This window comes from Carettochelys insculpta, chromosome 11 (genome assembly GCF_033958435.1).
Source record: "Carettochelys insculpta isolate YL-2023 chromosome 11, ASM3395843v1, whole genome shotgun sequence".
In the NCBI taxonomy this organism is placed as follows: Eukaryota; Metazoa; Chordata; order Testudines; family Carettochelyidae; genus Carettochelys; species Carettochelys insculpta.
This window is the reverse complement of record NC_134147.1, coordinates 46581856-46601350: the sequence shown is the minus strand read 5'-3', so window position 1 is coordinate 46601350 and position 19495 is coordinate 46581856. Positions and strand designations below refer to the sequence as shown.

Below are 19495 nucleotides of genomic sequence, written 5' to 3'. Positions count from 1 at the left end.
TCAGAATAGCCTTGAGGAAAGCATAAAAGTAATGATTTAAACTACAAAGTTAGAGCTATATATTTCTCACAAAATTCAATTTTATACATTGTATGTTTCCTTTGGCTAGCAATTTTCACTAGTGTATGATTTTTATTTTTAGAACTACTGTAGTTTGGCCCAATTTAAATCATGCAGTAGGATGAAATAAAGGCATTTTACAAAACATTCAGCCAATTACAGTACAAAATGAAGATGGATGGAAGCCCTTATTTTCTGTACTGTACCCTTTCCTGTCCTACATTTGTTCTTAAAATACAAACTCATTCTTAATTCAGTTGCCTTTAAGATGGTACCAAAAACACAGAAAAGAGTATTTCTGTAAACAGGAGCAATAAAAGGAATATAAATATATCTGTACTCCATTAGCAACTTCTGTGAATGGGGTGGAAAAAGTGAATAAGGAAGAGTTTATTCATTCACACAAGAACCAGGGGTCATCTAATGAAACTAACAGGAAGCAGGTTTAAAATACACAAAAGGAGGTACTTCATACACAGACCACAATCAAGCTGTGGAACTGGTTGCCAAGGGCTGTTGTGAAGACCAAAAATATAAATGGGGTACCAAAAAAGAATTAATGAGTTTACAGTGAACAGGTCCAAAGATGGTGGTTAGCCAAAATCATCAGTGATGCAACCCCATGTTTTGGGTGTCCCTGCCCTGACTGATCACTTTATAATCACCAACTTCTGAAACAGCTTCCATTGGCCACTGTGTGAAAATATGATACTGGGTTAGACAGACTATTGGATTGACCCATTGTAGTCATTCTTCTGTTTCACTGACAGCAATGGTTGCTGATTGTAAGTATCTGAAGGTAAAATTTAGCCCCCACATCAATACAGGCCTTGTGAAATGATGTAACAGTTTCTTGACATAGGCTTCAAAATGGAATGTAATACAGCAGAATATATTAATTATCTGAAAATGAATATCAATGGCAACTACTGTGCATTACAGCAGAATCACAGAAGAGATAGCATATGCTTAGGAAAAAAAAGGGATGGTAGCATGGCATTCTGACTTACTCAGTCTTTCTGAAAAGCCTCTCTGACAATGTCTGGATGACAATTCCACACAGCTCAAAGGCCAAATGTTTCGTTTTATGCTGTGTTATAACTACAGGCAACATATCTAAACCCACAGTTATGAACACAAATTTGAAACATGGGCCCAAGCAATTTTTTTTTCAAGAGGTTTCCACATTTCTGTGCGTCCCTTCACACATCAACTGCACCTCTACATTTTTCTTTAGTTTGCATCCACATGCTAGCACATACCTTCCTGCCGCCATCCTTAGAAATAAGAGAAACATCAGTCTTCAGGAAATGATAGGTAATACTTTGGTTAATCGGAAAGTTACCGGTGAACAACACAGCACTTCATCTAAGTCTTCTTGCCTCATAGTGTCAGCCTGTAATGGAAGCAAGATCTCCAACACAAAAGTGTATACTATTACCTTTAGTTTATTGGCCTATGCTTTTTGCCTAATGAAGGCACAATTAGTTACAGGAGTACCTATAGTAGGGCCAAGAACGCACAAATGTGTAAATGTCCCGTAGTGATAGTTACCATATTGTCAAATAGTAAAAGAAATGCCCCTAAGTACTTCGTCATCTCCTCAAATCCTGAATGCACTGATGCATGTGCTTTGATGGGTCTCTTAACATTTTAAGAGCCATTTTGGAATCAACTATGTAAAACCTATAAAAAGTTTACTTTTAATAAATAACACAATCTGAGTACCATGATGACCCCTTCACTAATAATGTCTATCTCTACACAAAATATTGAGGGTTTTTGTTTGTTTGTTTTAATAGGAGTGGGTTTTGGTCTCTTGTAACAATAAACCTGAAGAGGAAATCTTCCCACATCAAATCCAAATATGATCATTTCAGGAAGAAAGTACACAAATCTTTTTCGCCTATCCACAACAGCTCAGGTGGGGAGCACACTTATATTCTTTTTACTCCTGCTATGTGGAAATAATCTCCCCTCCCACACATTCTCCTGCTTCCTTCTCTAACCTTGCTGTCCTTCCATTATATATCTTCCCCCCACTACTATGTATTTCTCTCTGTATTAGCCTCTTCAGCCACTATCCCATCGATGTTCTATGGAAGTAGAGGGGCTGCCCATTTCAGAAAGGGCAATCTGGCTAGATTCAATCCAGACCTACTTCTTCCAGCAGGCTTCAGGATAACAATAACATAGCTTGAAAAGATATACGTGGAGCTTTTAAAGGGGCAATGGAAGATTAGCTTTGGTTATCACGAGAACAAATCAAATAAAAATTTAACCAGTTAAATGCCTTGCAGCCCAGGCCCAAATCAAGCTGTTTTCTTCTATTTTTGAAAGATCTCTACTCCCTTTAGTAACTTCGTTGTAGTTGATTGCAAGAAAATTGAGTACCTTGTTTGTTGGTGAAAAATCAGTATGGCCAACAAGCGTATCTTGAGTGAGCTGAGAGATAATCCTGACTTCTTGAACGCAGGTAATCTAAGACTATTGCGAGAGTAGCAAATGTCAGGGTAATTTGTACCAAAACTGAAACCTGGTCCACCTTTGTGGGTAACTTACGATGGCTAGCCAGTTTCCTACTGTGCAGGAAATATTTCCTGTACCTCCTAAGAGCAGTCTCTCTCTCTGGCTGTGTCTACACTAGCCCAAAACTTCGAAATAGCCATGCAAATGGCCATTTCGAAGATTATTAATTAAGCGCTGAAATACATATTCAGCACATCATTAGCATGCAGGTGGCCGCAGCACTTCGAAATTGCTGCAGCTCATCACCGTGCAAGCCACGGCAATTTCAAAGTGCCGTGGCTGCCCGCATGCTAATGAGGTGCTGAACATGTATTTCAGGGATTTCGAAGTTGGTAGGGTCCTTTCATAAAGGACTCCCGTCTGGGCGAGCCGTGGCAATTTTGGAGTGCCGCAGCCGCCTGCACACTAATGAGGCGCTGAATATGTATTTCAGCGCTTCATTAGTAATCTTCGAAATGGCCAGTTGCATGGCCATTTCGAAGTTTTGGGCTAGTGTAGACATAGCCCATATGTTGAAATCATGGAGGAGCCAGGCTTTGAGACAAACCATCCCAAGGTTGGGTTCTTCATTCTGTGACAGGAGGTAAGGAGTGGGTTGCAGAGGGACTGGTAGGCACATCACCAGCTGTGACAATCTATTTGCTCTCAATTTTTAAAAGGACTTTCAGCAATAGAATGAGGAAAAGGCGTGCAGAAGGCCTAGTCCATGAGAGGACAGCACCTCCTATGGTGTGCTGTCCAAGACTTGCTCCAGAGCAGTAGCATGGGCATTTCTTGCTCAGCTAAAGGAAAGACAGGTCTGCTCTCAGTGCTTATGTTGTGGGCTATTACTGAGTTTATCTCCAAAATTTGATTATGTGGGAACTCCAAACAGATTGTCTTCTGTCATGGGCACTCCTGGTAGGTAAGGACTTGTCTACACTTTCGGAAAGATTGACCCAGTCAGGGTTGATCTTCCAGAGTTCGATTTTATCCATTTGGTAAAGATGCGCAAAACCAATTTGTTTAGGGTTGGCAGACGACCGCGGTGCTCCTTGCTATCACAAAGAGTAAGGGAGGTCAAAGACAGAAACACTCCCATCGACCTTCCTTAGCAAAAACAGTCACAAATCGATTTCCAATACATCAATTCAAGCTACATAATTGCCATAGTTAGAACTGCATATCTAAAATCGATTTTGCATCTAGTGTAGACCTGGCCTAAGCCGTTGGTATTGTAACACTGTGGACAACGTATCAGGTCTGCAGCTTTAGTTCTTCTGTGCAATAGGAGAGTGACATACCACCCTTAGTGATTTATGTAGTGCACGCACACTATATTGTAAAGAACGGATTTCTTTCTTCCATTAACAACCTACAGTGTAATCTAGTCTTCCTTTGAACTAATATGTACAAATTAAATCTGGTCACGTAAGCAGCAAACAAAATGCCTCCTAATTTCAGACAGAAAATTCCAGTAATAGAGAATTGTCCACTGACAATTTACACTAATCAAGGATCTGACCACGACCCTTATTTCATGACAAGTGGTACATTTCTGTGCACATATTACATGGCCTGTCAGTAATAAATATTAACAGATAAACAATAAGGATAAAAATATTTATGAAATTCAGTGCATCTTCAATGGTGCCCATGTGGAATGTTGACAATTTACAGCCATTAATTGTAATTTACTCATATTTAAATGTTTTGTTTAACATTACATAAAGATATACCTCAAGTACCTCTCAAGAAATTGATGACTCATGCAATGCTTCAGAAAAATATTTTATTTCCCAAATGACAGTTTGAGTATTGGTTATGCCTTCTACATTCTAAAATGGCTTTTACAAAGATGTTGGTAGCTTTGGACTCTAAAATGGACGCAGAACCAGTGCACAGAAATATGATGAGGTACTCTGGGTAAAAGTCAAAGATTTAATCATCTAGTAGTTGGCCTACTGAAAGCTTAAAATCCCTTCTGCTAGTGCCAGTCAAATTGATTCTTCATCTGCTCAAGTGGCAGAGACCTCCCTAAAACACGCATGTATTTATTCAATTAGTAATTGTGTCAATGAAAAGTTGATGTCACGGTTTCCCCCAAGCATTTATGCTTTACAATGTATGTTTCACACAAAACAAAAAAGCACTATTGTTGAAAACATTGGGAAGAAGCAATTCTACAATACATGGCATCTTCTCAAAAGCACATTACTAGACATGGCTTATGGTCTGACTGATTTTGTTACCCTATTCCACTGGTTGATGTGAAAACTGGCCAAGTGTGCCCTGAAATTTTGTTAATTTCCCTTCATTCTTTGAGAGGCACCAGACAGGGGGGTGGGGAGGAGGGATTAATAACCCCACCCCAGGGGGGGCTCAAGCCACAAAACTGCCTGAGGGAAAATGCTGACCCCCAATCACACTAGAAGGCAGCTGAAATGCTGTTTCCCAGCCCAAACAAGCTGATGGGGAGCCTGTCCCCACTCCCTTCTGTGACAAGGGAGAGACCGTAAGGGCTGCAGCTTGTTGGAACTGGGATGTGTTTTTAATGTCACATCCTGGCTCCAACGGTTTGGCAGAGTGGGAAAGGCAGCCTGCTTTTAGTGGTTACTCCTCTACCCAAGATCCCTAACATGGCCCTGAGCAGATTTTGAAAAAATGTCCGTGCTCTGCTGAAGACAGTGTATGCTGTGGTATATTTGAAACATTAACGCATTTTATCCTTGTTTGGCTTGCTGTACGAACTAACATGTTGCAAACCTCCCTGGTAAGATTGTAGCCATAGTAAATGTAAGCAAATATGATGTATATGAGCAACAGATTCAGCTGAAAAAAGTGGTTGTGCCGTGGAATTGTCTGTCTCATTGAAGTGTGCCATGTTACTGAAAAGGTTGGTAACCACTGTCCTAGTCATACAACCCTAAAACACACTGCAGAATCTCCAACTCTGGACCGCATAACAACTAAGTTCAACTGATATAAAGGGATGCTTCTGTCTATTACGTATCTTATTTAAGGTTGGCTTTATTTTCTGAATAGTCAACTTACACAACAGACTTATGCAAACATATGGTTGTAGAATGTTTCCTTCATGCATTTATGAAAAAATCTAAAAAAAATCTAAGATGTTAAGTTACGAAAAAAATATGAAAACATCAGATATAAATAAAAATATAGCACACAGAGTGAACACTTTCTATTAATTCATTTTTAGAAAGTCTACCCATTTCTCTAACGTAAAAATATTAAAATCTTGTTCAAAATAAACTCCTGACCTATTCATTCATTCCTTGTGAAATGAAAACATTAAAAATTAACATTTTTGTCCAAAGTTAATGGAAGTACCAACCTAACACAGAACTCCATCAGGTTTCAGGTACTATTTTTGTCAGAACACCTAAACATCCAAAATGAAGTAGATTTCATATTTTAAATCTAGTAGTTGGTAACTTACCTATTAAATGCAAAGACAGAATGCTGATTTTCACAATAATGCAATGAATTCAGTTTTAACCCACCATCTCTCAACATAGAGCTTAATTGTTTACAATTGCCAAGAGCATTACACTGATCTAGTTTAGTAATGAGAAAAGAGTACGTAAAGCTCATATATAGGCTGTGTCTACACCAGTCCCTTCCTTTCAGAAGAAGCATGGTAATGAGCGAGTTGGGAATATGCAGCACCTCATTAGCATAATGGCAGCCACAAGCCATTCGAAAGTGCCCCCTTCAAATCATGTGCCACCCATATAGATGGGGGCCTATCAAAAGGACCCACAGACTTCAAAAGCCCCTTCTTCCCAAAACCAAATAGAAAAAAGGGGTTTTCAAAGTCCAGGGGGTTCTTTCAAACGGCCCACGTTTACATGGGCTGCACACAATTCGAAAGTGGCACTTTCAAGTCACCCACAGCTGCCATTATACTAATGAGGCACTGCATATTCACGGAAGCACCTCATCAGCATCTTCTCAACTCACTCATTACCATGCCCCTTCCAAAAGGACAAGGCTAATGTAGACATAGCCATATGTATTTAATGATCACATTACTAGCTATGCAGGACTCTCACTAAGCAAAATACAAATTGTACTGAACCAAAAATACTAGCTGGTGACCTAGATGTAACAGCATTCACTAGATAAATAAAAAGCAATCTGATAGTCAACATAAAATTTCAAATAGGTGAGCATCTTCATGGTGATTTACTACATTGGGGTGTACAACACATGGCCCACAGACCAGAATCCAGCCCACGGAGCCAGCAGCAATGGAAATACACACACACCTCATTGAACTGGAAGGGACTTCGGGAGGTCAACAAGTCCAGTCCTCTGCCCTCTTGGCAGGACCAAGCACCATCTTTTTTTTTCCCCTCTATTTGTCCCAGATCCCTAAATGGCCCACTCAAGGACTGAACTCATAACCCCTGGGTTTAGCAGGCCAAGCCAGCAGCAACACCATTTTTAAATGGCAGCTGGGCAGCTCTATGTGGCTCTTTAAGGAGCCAGTTGCGGCTCCCGACTCTGCTGCTGCTCCACCTCCAACTGATGAACAGCATGGCATGGGCAGCACGCAGCACCTTGCTAAGCTGAAAGAATCACACTCTGGCAGCAGCCCCAGTGCATGGGACTTTATCAGCAAACCCATGCTCTGTGGGGGTGCAGGGCTCTGGCAATGGCCCTGGGGCTCTGGCTGGATGAGGAGCAACACCAGCAGCCCTGGGGTGCAAGGAACTCCTTGGGGAAGCAGAGCTCCACCATCTGCTCCAGGACCAGAGAGCTGAGCTCTGCAGGGGCCAGGGGAATCCTGTCAGCCCCAGCGCTGAGAGCTGGCAGCTACAGCCCCAGGACCCAGATGGTTAACCCCAGCAGCCTGACAGTAGAAGAAGCCTGGGAGCTGATGGCATGACAGCATACAGAGCTCCTGAGTAAATTAATCCTTGGTTGGGGTGGGGGTTTAAGCCGGGGGTGGTTTGAGGCTACAGGGGTTTAAGGCTGGGGACATTTTGGAGCTACCAGGGGGTGGTTAAGCTTGGGGCAGTTTGGGGCTGTGGGAGTTTAAGGCTGGTGGGAGAGGGTGGTGTTGGCAGGTATTTTGTATTTGGGCCCCAAAATATGTAAAAAACTTCCATGTGGCTGCCGATGAAAAAAGGCTGGACACCCCCTTACTAGATTGTGCTTTTGAGCTTTGTTTTGTGTAAGTGCACCTACCACAACTGGTTTCACCACAGCAAAGTCTGACAATCATACAATCATAGAAGAGTAGGACTGGAAGGGACCTCGAGAGGCCATCGAGTCCAGCCCCCTGCCCTCATGGCAGGACCAAGCACTTTCTAGACCATCCCTGAAAGCCATCTATCTAACCTCTTCTTAAATATCTCCAGTGATGGAGATTCTACCACCTCCCTTGGCGATTCGTTCCAGTGTTTGACCACCCTGACAGTTAGGCACTTTTTCCTAAAGTCCAACCTGAACCTCCCCTGCTGCAATTTAAGTCCATTGCCTCTTGTTCTATCCTCAGAGGCAAGGAAGAACAAGTTCCCTCCCTCTGCCTTATGACACCCTGAAGACTGCTATCATGTCCCCCCTCAATCTTCTCTATTCCACACTAAACAAACCCAATTCTTTCAGCCTTTCTTCACAGGTCATGTTCTCTAGACCTTTGATCATTCTCGTTGCTCTCCTCTGGACCCTCTCCAATTTCTCCACATCCTTCCTGAACTGCGGTGCCCAGAACTGGACACAATACTCCAGCTGAGGCACAACCAGCGCAGAGTACAGCTGGAGAATGACTTCTCGTGTCTTGTTCACAACACACCTGTTAATGCATCCTAGAATCATGTTTGCTTTTTTTGCAACAGCATCACACTGTTGACTCATATTTAGCTTGTGGTCCACTATAACCCCTAGATCCCTTTCTGCTGTACTCATTCCTAGGCAGCCCTTTCCCATTCTGTATGTGTGACACTGATTGTTCCTTCCTAAGTGGAGCACTTTGCATTTGTCCTTATTAAACGTCATCCTGTTTACCTCAGCCCATTTCTCCAGTTTATCCAGATCCTTTTGAATTATGACCCTATCCTCCAAAGAAGTTGCAGCCCCTCCCAGCTTGGTATCATCTGCAAACTTAATAAGTGTACTTTCTATGTCAATATCTACATCGTTAATGAAGATGTTGAACAGAACCGGTCCTAAAACAGACCCCTGCGGAACCCCACTAGTTATACTTTTCCAGCAGGATTGAAAACGATTAAGAACTACTCTCTGGGTATAGTTATCCAGCCAGTTGTTCACTCACCTTATAGTAGCCCCATCTAAGTTCTATTTGCATAGTTTATTGATAAATATATTATGTGAGACCGTGACAAATGGTTTACTGAAGTCTAGGTATACCACATCCACCACTTCTCCCTTATCCACAAGGCTCGTTATTCTATCAAAGAAAGCTATTAGATTGGTTTGACATGATCTGTTTTTAACAAAACCATGCTGGCTGTTCCCTATCACCTTACCACCTTCCAAATGCTTGCAGATGATTTCTTTAATTACCTGCTCCATTATCTTTCCTGGCACAGAAGTTAAGCTGACTGGCCTGTAGTTTCCCGGGTTATTCTTGTTCCCCTTTTTATAAATGGGTACTATATTTGCTCTTTTCCAGTCTTCTGGAATCTCTCCCGTCTCCCACGATTTTCCAAAAATGATTGCTAAAGGCTCAGATACCTCTACTATCAGCTCGAGGATTCTAGGATGCATTTCATCAGGCCCTGGTGATTTGCAGACATCTAATTTTTCTAAGTAAATTTTAATTTGTTCTTTTCTTATTTCAACTTCTAAACCTACCCCTTTTTCACTAGCATTCTCTATGTCAGGCATTCCTTCAGATTTCTCAGTGAAGACCGAAACAAAGAAAGCATTAAACATCTCTGCCATTTCCAAATTCCCTGTCACTGTTTCTCCCTCCTCACTGATCAACGGCCCTACCCTCTCCTTGGTCTTCCTCTTGTTGGCAATGTATTTGTAAAGAGCGTTCTTGTTTCCCTTTATGCTTGTAGCTAGTTTGAGCTCATTTTGTGCCTTAGCCTTTCTAATCTTGCTCCTGCATGCTCGTGTTGTTTGCCTATATTCGTCCTTTGTAATTTGTCCTAGTTTCCATTTCTTACACGATTCCTTTTTTATTTTGAGATCATGCAAGATCTCCTGGTTAAGCCAAGGCAGTCTTTTGCCATATTTTCTACCTTTCCTACGCAGAGGGATAGCTTGCTTTTGGGCCCTTAATAATGTCCCTTTGAAAAACTGCCAACTCTCCTCAGCCGTTTTTCCCCTCAGTTTAGCTTCCGATGGGACCTTACCTACCAGCTGTCTGAGTTTACCAAAATCTGCCTTCCTGAAATCCATTATATCTATTGTATTGTTTCCCCTTCTACCCTTCCTTAGAATTGTGAACTCTATGATTTCATGATCACTTTCACCCAAGCAACCTTCCACTTTCAAATTCTCAATAATTTCCTCCCTATTTGTTAAAATTAAATCTGGAACAGCTTCCCCCGGTAGCTTTTTCAACCTTTTGGAATAAAAAGTTGTCTGCAATGCAATCCAAGAATTTATTGGACAGTCTGTCCCCTGCTGTATTAGTTTCCCAACATATACCTGGATAGGTGAAGTCCCCCATCACCACCAAATAGTGATTATGCTGCTTGCTAGCTCATTGAATAGAGATGTTCTCAAACAACAACCCTCTGACTTGAGTTTTCACTGCCTCTTCCACTGAGTAATCGGAAAATGTGTATATAATGAAAAAAATTGTTTTCCTTAAATAGTATTTTTACAGACATGCAAGTCAAACATTTAATAACAAAACATGCACTAAAAGCAAACATAAAGCTTGAAATCATTACGTCCCAGAAGAAGAAAAAAAGAAACATACAATTCTCTGTGATTTCAAACCTCCCTCACACAGAAAGTTAGCTGGTCTGCTACTGTATATAAATTAGATATATGATTGATCCACTATATAATAATGTGGATTAAGTATTTTTAAAAGGGGCATTTGAATTCCCAGATAGGAGAAGGGAATGACAGACTGGGCAGTAGCAACAAGCGGTTCACAGTATAAGCAACAAGAGAAAAATCTAGCCACACTTAAACTTAACTTTTTTTTTAAATAAATTATTCCAATCATGTCTCCAGATCAGTCCCAGTACAGGGAATCATCATTAGACCCTCCAAATTTACAGATATCCACTTACACATCTGTGAATGTGGATATCAGTGGATCATTTTTACAGATGTGGATACTAATTTTTCTATCTGCTCAGGACTGTAATCATCATATGATTCATAGTAACAGAACACTGATGTCTAATACACTAAAAGCCCAAATTTTTTGCTTGCTGGTAATTTAACATTTTCTAAAGTGCCTTTATTGTTCTTCAATCAGTTATCATCATAAGCAAAAATAAGCTGAATACCATCATTTACATTATTTAGATCTCAATCCAGCAAAAGAGTTAAGCCTGTACTTAACTTTCAGCACTTGTATAGTACCACTGAAGAGAACAGGACAATTGGTGTGCATACAATTAAGCACAACTTTAAGTCTGTTGCCAGTTTGGGACCTCAGATAACCTATGTTGTTATATATTGCTCATTGTAGTTGTATATGCCAAAATGCTGTTGCCAAAGAGCATGTTTACCAACTGTATGTCACAATGGTAGAGGAGGCCAGCTGGAACAGAAGAATAAGGGCTAATAAAGCATGTGTTACTGTTTATTCAGGTGTATTTATGCCCATTTTTACATTTTTTTTGTTGAGTGGTTACACTTCTCTCTTTTAATTTTTGTAATAAAGATATCTAGCCTACAGCCTTTAACTCTGCTCTGGAGATGATACTGAGACTTGAAACAGGATAAGTGGCAAAAGGAAGGAAAAAATCATTTGGCAAGAGGTTTGGAACAGAAGGGGAGAGCCACAGTACGTAGCTTTCTTGTACTATACTGTAGAAAGAGCCTGACCTTCCCCCATTGAAATCAAAGATGAAACTCTCAATGCTGTGAAAACAAGCCCAAAATCATGTCAGACATTGTATGTATTCGTGATGCAAGTCAGCTTTTTGTACTATATTTGGCCAAATACCATTAAATCATTTTATAGTTAATTGTTTTCCCACTTTTCACAACACTACTTTTCTATAAACAGGATTCCATTGAAAAAAGGAAGAGTCTCCTTGACAAAATATCTCATCCTAGAAACAACAGCAGAACCTCTCTTCATCCTCATGTAGTTTCTAGAAACTTCTAACAGGCTATACCTTCACAGCAAAAAGAAAAAAAAAAGTTGACTTGGTTCTTCTACAGATCACCAAGAGCAGCTATAAACTAGACCAAGAAACCAGGGGTGACTCCTTTCATGGGATCACAGCAACTTCTCTTCTTTGGCTGAAAAAGAATTCTAATTAAATCTTATGTCAAAAGTTACCTGATACTTGCTTTTTCCTAGAATTTTAGAGCACTGATATCCACCTTTAATGGAGTGGAACATCACTATAAGTGAAGTTTATGCTCACGTGAAGAATACTGAATACACATTGAAAGAAAGTCAATTGGCATGGAACTGTTCGGCTACCTCACTGTAAACAGTGTAAACCATCGAATTAATTCAACAGCCTGGGCACCAAAGAACGCTTTCTAGCCACGGTATTCCAGACCACTTATCTTCAAGGCTTCTATTTCTTCAATAAAAGAAGCTGTCCTTTTACACTTGGCCCAGGGGCTCCTGCAAAAGACCATCTACTCACATCATGATTATGCTCTGCAAGCCTTTTGCCTGGGGCTGCTGGGGAGGGATTCTGATCTCTTTGGCTATGTCTAGATTGCAGGCTTCCATCAAAAAAAAAACTTCTGTCAACGTCTGTCAAGAAGTTTTGTTGACAGATCATGCGTCCAGACTACAGATCTCCTGGAAGAGACCGGCCGTATGGGAGCATTCTGTCAACATTCCTTTATACCTCGTTCCACGAGGAAGAAGGGATGTCTCAATGGGGGGTGGGGGGTTTCTGACATTTGGCCTTGTGTGGATGGGCCAAATGTCAAATGTTGGAAAAGCTTCTCCCAACAGAACTGTCAGCAAAAGATACACAAAGTGTGCACTGCAATTGCATATCTTTCACCAACAGTTCCCTGCAGTGTAGACACAGCCTTTCAATTGCAGCCAGCTCCCTACAGCATTAATCCACACACACCATTCACCAGAAACTCCTGAAGGATTTCCCTCCAAGTCCACCTCAGCTAATAATATAATATTATAAAAATGGCCCAGTATTCTGTCTTCTCACCATGGCCAATGCCACTGCTGAACATAATAGCCCAGTCATGTAGTATATTCGCATATATGTTGTTTGTGGAATTATGTACCACTAAAAATAATGTACTGTGTACCTTCAGGGAAAACTCGAAAATAGTAAATTCTCCAGTGAACACTTAAAATACATCAGGTTTCGATGTGTAAAATCAGTAGGAAGTGGTGCAAAAACATGCATAAGTTGTGACCTCATTAAAATATAAGCTAAACTCACACCTAGTTTATGTGGTGTGGGTTTTTTAAAGAAAGCTCACTTTACATAATTTAATGTTCACACTCAGGAGAGTGCATGTTGACCAACAAACGAAGAATCTACGAAGAACAATTCATGAAACGCAAACTTGCTCATCTTCTTTGATAGTTATCAGTAGGGTTGACAGACAAGATGAACATAATTTCGACAGTAATGCAGCTTTTGATACAGTTCCTCTTCAACTTTGCAAACTAGAAGTTAAATAAATATGCACTCCTTTTACAAATGTTGTAAAATCAACTACAGAAATTCTGGAACTATGCCAACTGTCTGTATGATATCCCACATAACACATTTAGATACTTTTTTCAGTTAACGGTGTGCTATGTGTAATGAACATCAGATCTGACAAAATATTCTGACACAGATCAGTGAACCACCAATGAACCAAACCACGAAGCCAAAAAGATATTAGGAGGATCTCCTCTTTCTTTCTTCTACCCCTCACACCCATGCACTTTCACATGGAGTAAGATGACCTCCATGGATACTTGCTGGAGCTGGTCCTGTGCACACAATTTAGACAGCTAAATTATTTTGTGAATCACACTGGGACATAGGCAGGAGATACGCACTGCCATTTCACTTGGCACCTATGCTCAGAGGCACAGCATTGAGAACTCTTACTGCAAAAGCTAAGGTGGCCAAGCAACTAGCTGCACGTACAGAGTTAGACTGACGACAAGGAGTTTTGTGGCTCACAATGGTGCTGAAAAAGAAACTGGGCACTTTAACTACCTTTGTGAATCCCTCTGTAAACAGAGCCAAAACAACGGGGCAAGTACCTTTTGTGGGTTCCTCCCTATGTGGGGAACCTGGCGTGACTACATATATATATATATATGTAGAGAGAGAGAGAGAGCGCGCGCGCGTGCGCACCAGGGGTTCCTGCAAGCCTAACCACAACTAAAGGCTCCTCTTTCAGTCTAAGAGGAGGAGCTACTGACCCCAGCGCTCAAAGTCATTATACTCTTATACAGTGGGGTCTCAACATTCATGAGGGTTCCATGTTGAGAACCCACACAAATGCTGAATTTCACGAATATGGCAGCCACTCATGCCTCGAGACTGGCCACCAACACTCCCCGCCCGGGGGCCCCAGGGGAAGCGGCAGCCGCCGGCACTCCATGCCACAGAGCCCTGGGGGGAAGAGGCTGCTCATAGCCGCTCACGAATAATTGAATTCAGAAACCTTAAGTTTGCAAATGCTGAGACCCTACTGTACAAGAATTGAGGGAGCAAAATGGCTACAAAACTGAGTTTTTCAAGAAATAAGCAAATTTAAGTGTAACTTGTGTACAACTCTAAACCTCATAAAAAATCTATTTAAGGCATGTACAGAAAAGAATTTGGGTTTCAGATGACAAAATGAACATTAATTTTCTACGCAATACAGCTTTAAAAGAAGCAAATCCTATCATGTGCGTACAAAATTATCACTTACAAGATAGGATATTCCTGCTCTATGCAAAAGGTTATACAGGTTGCACCTCCCTCATCCAGCATGCTTGGGCCCTGACACATCCTGAACAAGTGAATTTGCTGGATAAGGGAAGGTACAAGGCTGTGCTCAGGGACTGCTGAAGCACCGACCTCCCAGGGGCTTCCACAGAGCTCAAGACAGCCCTTGCTTCCACACCACAGGGCAGGTGGGGGCTCCAATTCCCATCCCATGGCAGCCTCACACCCCCTGCTGCTACAGGGCAGGTGGTGGCTTTAACTCGCTGCCCTATGGCAGCTTCTTGGCCTCACACTGCTGCAAGGTAAGCGGGGATTCACACTTCAGCCCCGCACCGCCACAGGACAGGAGAGGGCTCCATTTCATGCCCCACAATAGTCTCCCACCAAGCAGTGAAGGGGCTCTGGCTCCCAGCCCTGCTGGGGCTCCTGCAACTACCAGCTACTCAGTCATCAAACATCTATGGTCATGCCGGATGAGAGAATACCAAATTTCAGAGGTACAACCTGTACTAGCTGACTCAAGTGATATTTTCCAGTCCTACCATCTATATTTCTGATTGTCACTTACCAAAATGCACCACAATTCCAACTAAGGGCTCCCGAGTTAAAGTGAATAAATGGAAAACATATGGATGGAACATATTCAAACAAAAGTGACAATGTAATTACTGATTACTTAAATTGCTTACAAAGTATGCTCGTCACTTCCTCAGAAACATAAATGAAACAGTAAGTATGCAAAAATATTACCTGTAGCATTAATAAAGTCAGTGGAAATTGGAAGAATGTTTTCCAGGGATACCAAAAACAAGTCATTTATCTTTTACCACATTTAAATTACTTTGCTCAATGCACTGAGAGCTATGCATATAAATTCTTATACAGACATGAGGAAAAACTTCTTGCCTTTTTATTTACACAGTAAGCTGAAACATCTGAAGAACAGACTCTGCCTACAACTCAATCATCCAATTAATAACTGCATTATGAAAGATGCTTTAAGTAAGGTTTATTAAGGGATTGAATTAGATTTCATGTCAACATACACTAAAAACAATAACAGGTAATATCGGCTGACAAGAACAACATTTCAAGGATATACCTGTTAACTGTGATCGCCCAAAGGGGGGAAAAATATTCACATTGAAAGAAGCAATAAATAAAGCTTTGTCATTAAGTGGCAGAATTGACAAGTGAGCTAAATTCAGCATTTACGCATGCTCCAGACTCACCATTCAGATGAAAAAATCCTAATGTCTACGTGGAATTTATTTTCTGCACTAAGAATATAACTTTTAAAGATCAGAATACTGCTCAGCTGTCATTCAAGTAAATTTTAAACCACTTCTGCATATCATTGGAGAATATGAAAATTGGGCATGAAAATCAAAAGAACTACTATGTGCTGGACAGAGACATCTTGCCCTGTGTAAAAAGGTGAGCTCATTCATGTTTTCTATTAAGCATTTTGATGATTCTATTTTAAATTAAGTGGTCAAGATCCTACCACAGAGAAACAATATTCTGGAATGTCTTATTTAAATCACTGACAACAGCTATTTGAAAATAAATTACCAAAAAAATCTGCCTAAAGGCAGAGCACATTGTGCGCAATTATTCCTTCAGGCAAACTTTGTAGACGCAGTTTCACAATATAAGATTTTTAACTGTTACACCCTATATGTAATTGTCCCAAGAGTTATATATTAAAGATTCCCTTTCTCCATCTAATAATAATAACTTTAAAACACACCTTAACTGTTTTATTTAAACTAATCCCATCACAGAACCAAGATCAAAATGACCAAAGTGATTTGACTGACTGATTCCTCCATCTAAGTTCTTTAGAGTTTCCTATTAATGTCCTACTAGAGTTAATAATTTACAAATGACAGAAATTAAATTTGTACTCGTTAAATGCTTGCCTTATAAAAAAGTACACACTATTGCTACCCATGTTTTGAGCTGTCAGTTCATCTTCCATGATTGACTTTTTCCATTTAAATTGACATGCAAGGAGCTGTGACAAATCTGACAGATGAACTAAGGTTTATAAAGCATTCTGAGGATGTAAGGAGCCTCCCACACTATAAGTGAGTACACCATGAAGAAGAGACTGTACAGGACTCCATACATTGCACCTGGCTTGGGGCTTGGAGTGCGTAATTTATTCCCCCCAGATGCCTTGACCCCGCAGTACCTGAGGGAACAAACCGTTGAAAAACGGCCGCTCCCGTTTCAAACACGCCGCCCGGTACCTGCCAAGGGGCGGGGGAGGGGCGCTAAAGGCGGGAAATGGCTATTCGCTTCCAGAAGCTCTTCAGAGCGAGTTCCAGGCCGGCAGACGCCCACCTGCCAGCGCCTCCTCCGGCCAGCCCGCAGTGGGAGCCAGGGCAGACCGCACCACAGACTGCCCCGTAACTGGGCTGCGCGGATCCAGAGGAAGCCTGCGGCGCGCAACGCGCAGCCCCAGCGGCCCACACTGCAGACTAGGGGCAAGCCCGGCGTTACACGGACCCGGCCGGCAGCGCGGGGGTGGTGCGCACCCCCCCCATCCCCTAGTGGCGCTCTGCCCGCACCACCCCCGAGCGCCAACCAACGCGCGCTCCCCACTGCCCGCTTCGGGAATGTCCCCGCCACCTCCCTCCTTCTCAGTCCCGTCGCCCTCCCGCATCCCGCGATCCCTCCCCCACACTACGCGGCTCCGCCGCTGAAAAGCACAAGCGGGGAGGAGGGGGAAAAACAAAATGGGGACTTACACTCCGAGTGCTATTGCGCGTGCGCCAAACTAGGATGCGCCGAGACGCGTCGGCGCCCTGACGTCAGATACGCGGCACTGGCTCGCGGAAAGCCTTGAAAAATCTGAGGGTTCGCGCCACCACTGAAGCGAGATTAGGGCGCATGCGCCAGGTGGCCTTTTCTGTGGGGGCCGGGCATGAGAAAAGGGCAGCGACGGTGGGCGGTGACGACCTATGTCAACATATCTCTAGTCTATTTTGTGGAGAAAACAAAGGAGGGAGTGTTGTTCACTCCTCGCGTCAGCACAAAAACCAGGGGTCACCCGAGGAAATTAATGTGCATCAGCAGTGCCTTTTTTCGAGAAAAAAGGTTGTTGAACTCAAGTTGGATGATTCTTTGTAGCGGTTATGGTGTTCGGCTTTAATGCTGCAGTCCCTGTGCTGCCGCAGCACCGGTGTGGGTTCCTGCAGGGCAGCGGGGGCTCCTGCCCAGTCCTCCTGCCCGAACCGGCAGTGACAATTTTTCTGGTGTTCTAATGGGAAAAAAAGGTGACAGCTCCGGTGTGTTCCCCCAGGCAAAACCAAGAACCAAAGAAAAAAAACCAGCCCCGTGCACCAGGTTTAAGACAGACAGAGGTTTTAAAACAGACAGAAGTAGTCACACCTGTGAAACTCTCTGCCAAAGGATGTTGTGATGGCAAGGACTATAACAAGGTTTTTAAAAAGAAAGAAAGAAATTCACAAAGCATAGGTCCATCAATGGCTATTATGAAGGATGGGCAGGGACGGTGTCTGTATCTTCTGTTTGCCAGAAGCTGGGAATGGGTGGCAGCAGATGGAACAATGTGACTAACATTTCTCATATACAGAAACAAATCAGAAAAAGTAATATATTTTATTGGACCATCTTTACATTAATGAGAGAGACAAACTTTTGAACCACAAAGAGCTCTTCTTCAGGTCTGGGAAAGGTACTCCAAGTATCACAGCCATGTGGAATGAGGGGCAGACTGCTTACCACAATAATTAGAAAATATTCTAAGAACCATTCAAAGGGCAGCAGCCTGTTAGCATCACAGCTATCATAGGTAGAATAGCTGCAAGCCATTACTACTTGCACTGTTCTTCTGATATCATGACCTTTAGTCTCCTTATCCACTTGCAATAAGTTCCACAGGTTGAATGTGTTTTGTGTGAAGAAGTACTTATGTTTATTTTAAACTTTTTGCCTATTAATTTCATCTTGTGGCCCTGGCTCATATAGTTTGAGAAGGAATAAACAACAATTCTCTATCCACTTTTTTAACACCTTTTATGATTTTACAGATCTTTATCATAACCCCCCAGTCATCTCTTGCCTAAGTTCCAGTCTTTTTAATCTCTCCTCATATGAATGGTCCATACCTCTAATCATTATTTTTGCCCTTCTCTGCAGCTTTTCTAATAGATCTTTGGGACGAGACAACCAGAACTGCATGCAATATTCAAAGTGTAGCCATACCAGGGATTTCGGTACTCACATTATGAAAACTTTCTGTTTGATTATCTATTTATTTTCCTAATCATTCCTAAAATAGTTAGGTTTTCGTCTGCTGCTGCAAAGTGTGTGTTTTCAGAAAACCATTCTCAGTGACTCAACGATATAACATCTAATTTAGAGCTCATCATTTTGTATATATAACTGGAATTGTGTTTTCTAATTATGTTGCTTTGCATTTGTCAAGATTGAATTTCACCTGCCATTTTGTCACTCAGTTTTGTGAGAGCCCTTTGTAACTCCTCAGTCTGCTTTGGGCTTTAATATTTTAAATAATTCTGGATTATCTGCAACCTTTCCCACCTCACTGTTTATCCTATTTTCTACATCATTTGGGAAACAGCACAGGTTCTAGTACTGATGTTGGGAGTGGACCCAGCTATTTTTCTCCTTTCCCTTGAAAACCGACTACTTCTCCTTTTGTTTCCCATCTTTTAACCAATTACCAATGTATCAGAGGACCATCCTTCTCATCCCATGATTCCTTATTTTGCTTAAAAGCCTTTGGTATGAGACCTTGTCAACAGTTTTCTGAAAGCCTAAGAACACAATATTCAGTGGATCACCCTTTGACT

The 19495-nt window shown here is 41.8% G+C and overlaps 1 protein-coding gene across 6 annotated transcripts in view; it reads right to left on the bottom strand.

Annotated features, from left to right (window-relative positions):
• Nucleotides 1-17427, bottom strand: part of FHIT (fragile histidine triad diadenosine triphosphatase) — a 1117930-nt gene extending 1100503 nt beyond the window's left edge. For 3 of the 6 annotated variants that reach the window (XM_075005819.1, XM_075005825.1, XM_075005824.1), the window contains exon 1: nt 16904-17145. The gene's annotated coding sequence lies outside the window, so the exon portion shown is untranslated. Of the gene's footprint in view, nt 1-16903; nt 17146-17404 lie in introns of those variants that run through there. The other 3 variants (XM_075005823.1, XM_075005820.1, XM_075005827.1) reach the window with 3 other exon arrangements.
• Nucleotides 17428-19495: the final 2068 nt, after the last annotated feature.